Source organism: Vidua macroura, chromosome Z (assembly GCF_024509145.1).
Source record: "Vidua macroura isolate BioBank_ID:100142 chromosome Z, ASM2450914v1, whole genome shotgun sequence".
NCBI lineage: Eukaryota > Metazoa > Chordata > Aves > Passeriformes > Viduidae > Vidua > Vidua macroura.
The window spans coordinates 79094778-79105869 of record NC_071611.1 but is presented as its reverse complement, the minus strand read 5'-3'; the positions used below and the strand labels follow the sequence as shown (position 1 = coordinate 79105869).

Genomic DNA, 11092 nt, shown 5'->3' with positions numbered 1-11092 from the left:
TAAGAGAGATTATAAGAGTGAGTTCTATCTTTCTATCTATCTATCTATCTATCTATCTATCTATCTATCTATCTATCTATCATTTGCATAATTGAATCTTCTTGGCTCTGGTCCAAAGTAGTTGGAGGTGCAAACTTCACCTAAAGCATCCCTTTCAGGAGAGGATTAGAGACACGTTCTGTTGACCGATTCTGAGCAGGCAGAGCTGTTTCCCCCTCCAGATATGGTGGTTTTTTTCCCCTCAGAGCTGTTTTCCTCCTCTGGCCTCTTCTTCCTGAAGCCCCCAGTTAATTCTTTGATTTTCTGCCTGTCCCAGAGAGGTGGAAGAATTCCATGTTTTAGGTGGTGAAGAGAACATGAACTCCAGAAGTGTCTCTCATAAAGGGTGAGCTCACCCAGGAAGCCACCTGCAGAGGCAGGATGGAGCTGTGGGACTGGGCTGGGTGTCAGTCACTACTGAAAGACAAACAGGACATGGCAGGAGCAGAGGGAGGCCCTCACCAGATCCCTGAGAAATGCCACACCTTCCCTGTCAGCTGCCTGAGAGGCTGTTGGAGCTTCAGCCCCAGATGGCCCCTGATTGTAGTGCCAGGGTCACTTTGGAATCTGTGCCTCCCCATGGGCAGAGAATGACCCAGGAGAGCAGCAGCACAGTGCTCTGGGAACGTGTGAGCCCATCAGTCCTTGAGTCTTAGCCCACAAATGTCCTATGGAAAGTTGAAACCCATCTTCTCTTGCTTTCTGTGCAGATCCTTCCAGAGAAAGAGCAGGAGCAGATTGTGTTATCAGAGATGCCATGCCAGACTCAGGGAGAGCTGAGAGCCCGAGAGCAGGAAGAGCAGCTCAGGCAGCAGGTGGAAGAGCCACAGGAGAATGGCCAGGTAAGCCTGACTCGCCAGGTGTCAGAGGGAAAGGGCAGGAAGAGGGGCATAAAACAGAGCTCTTGGGAGTGAGGAGGCCAGGAGTCCCAGAGGCACTGAAAGCACAGAGCCTTGGAATCTGCAGGGATCAGCACTGAGACAAGAGGGTTCCATTAGAAGCAGGTGTGGGTAGGGAAGCAGAAAGAAGGGGCTGAATAAATGTGATTTTGAGGCTGCAAGAGGAAAAAGCTGAGCCTTATGGCAGCTCCCAGTCACTTGCTCTGCATTTGTGTGTACAGAACATCAAGGCAGAGCCACAAGCAGAGCTGCCCGAAGCTCAGAGTGCCATCATGGAAGTAAAGAAGAGAAACCAGGAAGAGACAAGAAGAATTCAAAAGGAGATGAATCTCCAGCAGCAGAGGGGTGATCAACAAAACCAGGTGACTGAAAGAGTGGCAGTCACTCCACTTGTGAAAGATCCTCTCTCTTGTATTTTAGAGAACTTGAAGGAACAGCTGGACACAGACTTTCAGAAAGCTCACGCTAAGATCATGGCAAGGGAGAAGAGGCAGGAGGAAGAAATGAAAATCATCAGAGAAAAATTTAATCCCCTCCCTCAGGCTCTACAAAAGCAAGTGAGTGAAAGAGGGATAGCCACGGCAGTCACCAAACTGGTGGTTTCTGCCCTTCTGGCCTTCCCAGTGCAGAGCAGCAGGGAGCGGGGTGATGCCTCTGAGTGCCATCCTGCTCTAGTGTGTATCACAGTCACTCGGAAGGACATTTCCTGGTGTGCTGAATCTCAGCTGCTGCCCTGGACAGTGGGACTTGTCCTTTGGCCTTTTGGCCAGCAGTCATCCAAATTGATTCCTGCTGGCCTGTTCCTGCTCTCCTTGTTTCTTGAGGTGTTTTTACAGGGGAATATGGTGACCCAGATGGAGGATTGAAACAAGCTGTCTGTATCCCTTGTAAATCTGTTCTTTCCTCACAGTCAGTGACTCTTGACTGACAGGGACAAGCTGTAGTCTCTGACTGCTTTGTTCTGTTTGACTCGAGGTGCAAGTGTTGACATCTCACCGGGCAGCCGGCAAAGACTTCCGGCAAATGAGTGGCACTGAAGAGCCCCGAGGCTGGCGTGAGGCACAGGAACTGTCCCCACCTAAGGTGCTACAGGTTGGGCATGACCTGAAGATGGTGCAGGAAAAGAGGACAGAGTGGGGGGAGGCCGAACACTTGAACAAGGAGCTGCAAGTGTATCTGAAGCCCTTGGAGGGGGAAAGGAATCCTTGAGAGGAAGTAGAATGGTCATTGTGGCAGTGATCCTTCAGAAAATCCATGAAAATGGACCATGAATCTGGCTATCCACTCGAGTAGAACTAGCCTTTGGTTTTGACCCATCCAGTCTGAGAAGTGGACATCAGAAAAAACCCACTTAAGAGCGCTTCATGTTGCTGACAGCACCTTCCTAAGGGCTTGCATTTGAAATGGAATCTCAGGCTAATCTCTGCCAGCCACCTTTCTGAACATAAACTCATTTCTTGTCCCAGATCTACAAGGGCTTTGTCACCAAACCTGCTGCAGCAGCAGCATGGTCTAAAGGAGCCTTTGCTCCCCAACCTGAGAAGCGGAGCCGGGGCGGTTTGTTCATCTCCAGTGCTGGCCCAGCTGCTGCTCAGCAACAGGAGATCAAGGATGACTCCCTGGAGCTACGGAGTACGTCTGCTGTATTTCTTGTCTGAGGGACAGTCTATTGTGTGCAGGTGCCAGCATAGCTGTACCAAATGTTTTTCCTGAGTTTGGTGTCCCAGGGACATTTAGAGACATTTCCCCACAGGAACTGCTGTAGAAAAGCAGTCTCTGTGCTGGCCACCTGTGCTGCAGAGCTGTCTGCCTGGTTGTTGTTGTTACCCAGCCGAACACAAAGGGTTCAAAGCTTCAGGCTCTGGGTCTGTCTTTTGAATCTCCTGGAAGCTGGGATCTCTGCTTTAAAGTGAGCATCTTGCATTTTGTTTCCCTCAGGGAAAATAGTGAACATGGAAAATCCTGTGATGAAATACACGGAACTGGAACATATTGGCAGAGGGTGAGTCCAACCACAGTTACTTCTATATAACCATGGGCCAGGTGTTTTTCTGGTGGAATATCTATGCAGTGTGAAGTCAGAACAGCTGCAAACAGACATCTATCCCCATGTTCAGACACTGGGGATAGATTGTCCCATCTCTCAGTGCTGCTCCGAATTCGTGAGTGTGCCCAGAAGGCATTGGCAGAGACACCTCCATGCTGCCAAGTTCCTGCCTGCAGCAAGGAACAGGACCTGGAAGATCTCCTTGTCTCACAAGTGTGGGACAGTTCTGTGTTAATTTCCTGAGCATTTTTGTATATCTCCAAATCATACAGCCACACTAATAAAAGGGGAAGAAACGTGCTTGCCTGAAAGAGCAACCTACTCCCTGATAGCTGTCAGATAACAGTTCTCAGGAACATTTCTTTCCAAAAGATTGCTGAAGGAAATACTCCATGGTCAGGATAAAAACTGCACAGTTTAGAACCTGAAACCCAAGGTGAAAGAAGGAGATCTCCTTAGGAGCTGAGGCAGAAAACAGCAACACTTCAGGGACAGGCCCAGTGCCCATGCACTTGAGAGGAAAATGCATCATCTGCCTTTGGGCAGAGCCCGCCTGCATCCAGCAGGTTTTAGGCATTTGCAGCAGAGATCTCCTCTGTGGACTGGCTTTCAGTGCAAGATCTAAATGTCTTCTCCTTTCTTTGCTGCTTTTTTGTTTCTAGGACTTTTGGAGATGTTTGCATAGCACTTGACAATGCCACAGGAGAAGAGGTAAATGTCAACATCTCCCGCAGGTCCTCTGGTGTGAGCAGCTGTGGCTGGAGCTTTGAGTAGAGCTGTGCTGAAAAGGCACAAGAAGCACAGACTGCTACCAGCCTGCAAAATACATTTGGGACAGTCTTTATCCTTCTCAGCTGCCAGAAGGAAGGCAAGGAGGGCAGCAGTTCCTTTCAGAGAAGGATGTGCTCATTCGCTCTCCATTGCTAAAACAAAGGTGGTGCCTTTGAGCATCTCACTGCTCTTTGGGGCTACGGCTTCAGAGTCCTGAATTCTCACTTCTGCTTGCCAGCAAATGCATCTGAAAGTTACTGGTAGTTCCTTAGCCACCTGCAGTGCTGCACTGGGGAACTGCACGTAGGGAGAGACCTGCACGGCGTCCCTAAAAGCCCTAAGTCCTGCCCATAGCCCAAGATGTATCCACAGAGTATTAAGGCATGGATTACTTCTTCTGAATCCCAGACAAAGCAGCAGGGAGTGTGCTCAGAGCTTTGTGGGTGATAGCTGAGACACCACAGTTACCAAGTGGACAAGGCAAAACCTCAGTGGCCACATGTCCTGTAAGTGGCCTCCAAGGGAGCAGAGAAATGGGCTGTTGCAATGTCAGTTCCTAATTACTGCAATGCCCAATCACAAGGCAGTTTGGCACAGCTTGGCTGTGGCATTGCAAAATCACTCGCTCCATGTGCCTTGCGGTCTTGTGCTGCCAACTTCTCAAGTTACTGATTTTCAATGTCATTTTAGGTGGCCATAAAGAAAATAAATCTCCAAGAACTGAGGAAGAAGGAACTAAAAGTCAATGAACTCATGCTCATGAAGCCAAATAAGAATCCCAACCTGGTCAACTATTTAGACAGGTGAGTTGTTGTGAATGTTTGTTTACATATTGCAAACATGCAAGGTAAAATTCCACTTTGTTCACTGGCAGAAAATAGAGCTGTAATTATTGGTTAAATATTACTGCTCTGCTCATCTCCAGTGGATGGGAAGAGAGTGCATCTTGTCTGCATGAGTCTTCCCTGGTACACAGAGTTCTAAAATTATTCAAAAACCTGCATCTGTCATATCTTACTGAATCAATAGCCTGTAAGTTCACAGCCACCACATTGTTTTGGGGCTTGATTTTTTTCAAGAGTCCTCTTACGTCCAGATAAACTAACATGGATTTCCCTTGGATTGTGTCCCCTCTTTTCCATTACTTTGCATGCCAGGAAGACTAGGTGTTTATTTCCAGAAACACGCAGTTTGACAGGTTTTTGATCTGTTCCTAACCTGCAGTTTTTACTTGCTGGCAATTGAAGACATCTCCTTTTTTCACAGCTGTGCCTTTCTTCTTGAGACAGATTGCAAACAATGCACAGCCTAGAGGGAATGTCTATTCCTTTCATTCTGTCCTTGTCACAAAGGGACTTGGAAACAAGAATCAATCAAGAAAACAACCTAGCCATGCATGTTTATCTCCATGCTCTTGTTTCCTTCTTTCAGCTACCGTGTGGATGGGCAGCGCTGGCTGGTCATGGAGTACATGGACGGAGGCACTCTGAGCGATGTCATCAGCGAGACCCACCTGTCTGAAGACGAGATGGCAGCCATCAGTCGGGAGGTCAGCAATCCCACCTGTGCTGCCCAGGGCTTGGGCAGGATTGTCTGGGAAACAGGGCTCCGACCTGGAGTGATTTCATGTGCCAAGCTTTGTTTCTGTGTTGCTGGTATGCTATGGGCAAGTAAAAGCCTCTCAAGTGAAATGCCTGCCAGTGCCCCTGCACTCACAGTACTCAGTTCTTGTACTCATATCTCCTGCTGTTGTATTCTCGCTCTGTCTCTTGTATTTGTATTTGCTGTTCTCCACCTTGCCTCCCTAAACTTTTATCTCCAGCCTGTCTGCACTGCATTCCTTGCCTGTAAAAACAAAGGTGCTGGTGGCAGCATTTGAAATGATCAGCAAAGAAAAAAGACTCATTTCTCTCAGTCCTCAACTGAAAAGGACAGTAGTGCAGCCAAAATGCTCTTTGCTTCAGGAAGATGACTGTTGTGATACTTCCAAGTCTGTACTGAGGCCAGCAACAAAACCTTTGTCATGCAGCCTCCCACCCCAAAGTGATCCACTTCACACCAAAGGGAGGGACTTTTTCTTCCTTGGCAAAACCCCTCACTTGTCCTCTGCATGGAGAAAGCACATCCACAGCAGCAGCAGCCATGCTGGCTGGTTTGCAGGGGACAGTCTACAACAACAGCAGCTGCTGTTGCTCTTTCAAAAGCTGACATGCCTTTCCTTAGAAAGGTCCTGCTCTGCAAGTGGTGGAGCAGCAAGCTCTTCCTCACAATCGCACTCTGTTCTGCCATTACTTGCCATTCCCCTGCAGAGGCAATCTGTAGAGCTGTTTCCTTTCTTGTGTAATGAAATCACATCGCTAATTTTTGCCCTCCTGTTTCTGTTTTCTCTCTCAGTGCCTGCAAGGCCTGGATTTTCTTCACTCGAACCTCGTGATCCACCGAGATGTGAAGAGCAGCAACATCCTTCTCAGAACCGACGGCTCTGTCAAGCTGGGTCAGTGTATTCTTGGTCAGGTGCAGCATTCCAGGGATGTGGGCTGTGGGGCTGCTTTGAGTGACTGCCAGCTCCCCAAAAATGGTGCTGGTGGCAGTGCAGGGAACCCTGCCACAAACTGTGGGCACAGTTGCAACCTGCACAGAAGTATGACAAGGAACAAGGACTCAAGAGTGGCGTTGCTCTGTGTGTGTCCCTTCCAGAGGGAGGGAGCTACAATGTAAAGCTTCAGAAAAATAAAAGGCTGGAGGTAGTCTAAAAAATGAGGCTTTTTTTTTTGAAGTGGCCAATTCCATATTTCCTTGTCTAAAGCCCTGAGGAAACAGAGCGTGGACAGTTCTCCAAGAGACTCAACAGCACATTCTTAGACTGAGAGTGGGGAATTCTTTTGCTTGATTTCCTAACTTGAGCTGGCTTTCATGGTTTGTTTTTTTCTCCACAGCTGACTCTGGCCTCTTTGCTCAGCTCACCCCTGAGCAGAGTCGACGGAGCTCAGTGGCCAGCATTTCTGGGTGGATGGCGCCTGAAGTGGTGACAGGTCAACCATGTGGCCCCAAAGTGGACATATGGTCTCTTGGAATCGTGGGCATCGAAATGGCGGAAGGAGAAGTTCCTTACTGGAATGAAACTCCTGTTTCGGTAAGGTGCAAATACTCACTGATCCTGCTTGTCTTTCTCACCTGTCCCATGGTCAGTGTGCCATTGGACAAAATCCCATTGCCATCTGCTGGCACCACTTCCACCAAGGTCCCCTTCTGAAAATGTCCCTGCAGCACATCAGCATCTGCTGTCGATTTGGTTGCATCAGAAGGGAAGAGGAAGGTAACCAGTTCAGAAACCTAACCAGTTCAGAAACCTGCCATTTTGGCCTCCAGCCATGCCTGACATTTTTCACTTGCTTTTTGAACAATGTTGGAGCTCTGTCTCTGAAGAAAAGGCATTTTTCAGTGGAATGGTTGGATGTGTGATAAATATCCTTCAAAATGGAGATTGAATCTTCCTAGTTTCAATTTTAGAGAAAAAGAAAAAAGAGAAAAAGTAAATGGAAAAGGAAGAGGAAGAGAAAAGGGAAAAGAAAAAAAGAAAAAGTAAGAGAAAAATGGAAATGAAGAGGAAAAGGAAGAGAAAATAAAAAGAAAAAAAGGAAAAGGGAAAAAAGACAGAAAAAAAAGGAAAAGAAAAAGAAAAAAGAATAAAAAGAAAAAGGAGAAAAAACCACCAAAGCAATGCCCAAGCAAGTTCTGCTTGCTTTTCCTTTCATTTACCACAGCACATCAATTTTCTTCCAAACTGTAGCATCTTTTCCCAATCCTGTGGGTCTTCAAAACTTTCAGGCTTTCAAATCATCTGTACATTGTTCAGTCATGCGTGTGGGTGGCCTGGATAAGTTTAGGATGTGTTTTTCTCCGACTGCAGTTAGAATTGTACACTAAACTCTTGGCTGTTTCTGGGTACTTTAACAAGTTGATGAGCTTGCAGCCGGGTGCCCGGGGCTGGGATCCAACGTGGGCGGTTGACGCCGGTGCTGTGTTCCTTTACCACAGGAGCAGGGCCACCCCTGGCTTGCACAGCTCTAAGGACAGTGAGGACTCCAGCTCCCCACCATGTCCAGTGGCTGAGCTCAGCTGCAGAGAGACAGGATAAAACCCTCTTTGTGACCTCTGGGGGTGTGGGAAAAGTAAAGGAAATTTTCCTCTGGGATGAAGAAGAAAGTAACAAAGTCTCTTTGGTCACCATCTTTTTCAGTGCCACCAGCACAGAGCTGTGACTATTGTGGTGGGCATTTTCATGGAGACTCCCAGGCCTCCTTCCATTGTTATTTCAGTCTATTTTAGATGGATTCTGCATCTGCATTTTTTTCAAGAGGAGAAAAAAAAAAACAAAACAACTTGATGATTTTTGTTTCATGGAAGCTGTGCTAAAGGGACCAACAAGCACTGCAAAGATTCCTTTCATGTAATAATCCTTGGAAATAGTATGGATAGAACAAACTCCCCCTTCCAAATAGCCTGTCAGCCTGGTGTGAATTCTCAGAGAAGCAAAACGTGCTTTTGCTGATGTAGTTCCCACTAACTAGGTCAGTCAATGAAATCAGCTGCCAAGGCAAGATCTGCTGAATGCTGGAAAAGCTGTGGCTGCATCGGGGTTTGGGTTTTTGGTTGGTAAAGGAAAGTCATCTCTGGGTCTCTCCAGGGCAGTTTCTGCAGAGTGGAGCTTAAACAATGGGATCTGAGAGAGCACTTACAGATGGGAAAGAAGCAGCTGGAGCCTTATGTTTCCTTTTTCCCCAGCCTCAACTCCTGATAGCCATACGAGGGACACCAAAGCTGCGGCAGCCCAACCGATTCTCGTCTTCCCTGCGTAACTTCCTGAGGCACTGCCTGCGGACAGACGCGGCACGGCGCTGGTCTGCCAAGGAGCTCCTGCAGGTAAAATGCAAAGGGGCTGCAGGTGAAAGAGTGTCTGAGGGATGGGCTCCTGCTCCACTGAAGTGCAAGGCATCAGATGAGCCTCCTTCCTCCCAACCTCCACTCCTGATGTTGTTCAAATGAAAACGGTGAGGAATTCTAGTCTGGGCTAGGCTGGGCTGGCAGGGCCCTGTGAAGGTCATCTGGTCCAAGTGTCCTGCAATGAGCAGGGAGAGATCAGGTTGTTCAGAGCCCCTTCCCACTTGACCTGGAATGTTTGCCCTATCCCTACCCAGGATGGGGCACCTACCAGCTCTAAGGACAACCTGTGCCAGTGTGGCACCATGCTCCAAGTAAACAAGTTCTTCCTTAGATCTAATCTGACTCAATTCCCATCTTATATTATAAATATTATCCCATGTCCTATTGCAACGGAGCCTGTTAAAAAAGGTATTTCCTACTTCCTGAGAATCCCCTTTGAAGTACTGGAACTCAGCAATGAAGTCTCCCTGGGGCCAGTTCTCCTCCAGGCTGAATAGCTCCAGGTCTCTCAGCCTGTCCTCAGAGGAGAGGTGCTCTGTCCTCTGTTTCTGTCACCCTGTTTTGTAATTTGGTGGGGTGTTCCGTTTTATCGAATGGCAAAAGAACTGAAGTAGAGCAATGCAGGGTACACAGTCATGAAATGGTGGTGGAGGAACCCAAGGAAGCCAGTCCTGGCAGAGCAGTCTGGAGAGATTTGGCTGTGGGCAGGAGGGGCTGTGGGGGGCTCACTGTGAGCCTCTGAGGGGCCCTGGTTTCTGCCCCCCACCCCACCCTTAGAGGTTTCTGGCACGCAGACAGGGGCAGCTGAGAGGGACTTGTCCCAGCCCCATCTGCTGCCTGGCACGCTCAGGCAGAGGGGAACTGGCCCAGGCTTACTGCCAGGCTGTGTGGCAGAGAGGGAACTGCAGCAGCCAGCGCCACTCGGCTGGCCCTGCTGGGAAGGAAGGTGCCATCCAGCACAGGAGGGGCAGGGCATGGAAAGGTAGACACTGCTCTGTCTCCCTGTGGAAATTAGCATGGTGCCTGTCTCTCAAAGACAGGGACCTATGTGGGTCATTGGAGTTTCCTGAAAGGAAGAAACCCCAGGGACAGAAAGCACCATTTCTAGAGCACTGGCAGGGCAAAAATCCCAGCTAGATGGAGAAACCAGAATAAAGGGATAAGTGGGATTCTGGGCCAGGTTTGCCTGTGATGGCAAGGTCCTGCACAGGATGACAGGGGAGCAGATGTCCTCGTCACTCCTCTTTCTGGGTCTTTCTAAGTACCAGAGGAATCCTGATTGAGTCTGTGAAGCACTGAGCTTGGAAAGTCATGGTTCACTGTTCTTTTTTTTTTTTTTTCCTGTGGACAGCATCCATTTGTAACATCAGCCAAGCCAGCGTCCACCCTGGTACCACTCATCAACTCAGTGAAGAAGGAGAAGAAGAAGAAGACAAGAATCTAACAGTCAAGATATTTTTGCCATAACCAAGTTAGAGTAGGATTGTAGAGTAGGACTCTAGAGTAGGATTATTGAGTTGTTTTGTAGTATAGGTTTATAGAGTAGGATTGGAATTAAATAAAGTTTCTGAAGCATCAACTCATTTGGAAGATTCCCCTCCTTCTGACCCCTTCAGAAAACTCAACATTTCCTTCTGAATTGCCAGGTGGTTTTGATTGGTGCTAAGACACGCTTATGGCTTCTTTGGTATGGTTTGTAAGTGGAGAAGGCTCTTCTTCATTCATCCTCTCCAGACCACACTGCCTTTGGAATACGGCCCACTGGTCCCTTTTGGCACATCTGGGGCACTTCTAGTTGAGGCAGAAATAGCAATGGCATCTGCAGGAAAAACCAAAGGGGGAGTGGGGAAGCCAAACCATCCTGTGCTGATGCAGGCCTTCAGCTGTGACTCGAGAGCATTTGGGCGCCTGCCACTTGGATTTGTATCCCTAAGTGCAATGTCTTTGGCTGGAGGAGAGCCTTGCTCAGCTGAGAAAGCAGCAAGATCAGAGAGGGTGCTCTGAAAGGTCTTCTGCGGTGCAGAGCTGTCAGCGACTGTGAGGTGAGAGCGGGCCCGGCCTTGCCCGGGCTGGAGCCGCAGCAGAGCCCCGGCAGAGCCCGGAGCAGCCTGAGCCTCGGCAGAGGCAGGCTGCCAGGAGGCCCTTGTAGCTGCAGGAGGCAGCAGCCCGGCCCTGCGTGCCTCTTCCTGGTGTCATGAATGAGGTGCCATATGTCAAGTTCAATAAACTGCAAGATTTAAACTTTAGCAGCAATTTTAATGGAGGTATAAAAAAATATAAAATAATAATAAAATCAAATATAATGAAGTAGTTACAAATAGAAATTTGGCAGTGGTTCTGATAAAGCATAAGCAAAACCAACCGGGGGACAGGGAGGACCTCTCACCCTGCC

The 11092-nt window shown here is 48.4% G+C and overlaps 1 long non-coding RNA gene across 1 annotated transcript; it reads left to right on the top strand.

Annotated features, from left to right (window-relative positions):
• The first annotated feature begins 8486 nt into the window (after positions 1-8486).
• LOC128822234 (uncharacterized) lies at positions 8487-10279 on the top strand. The gene is made up of 2 exons (XR_008441407.1): positions 8487-8679; positions 10052-10279. It is a non-coding gene; the product is annotated as an uncharacterized LOC128822234 (long non-coding RNA).
• The last annotated feature ends 813 nt before the right edge of the window (positions 10280-11092 follow it).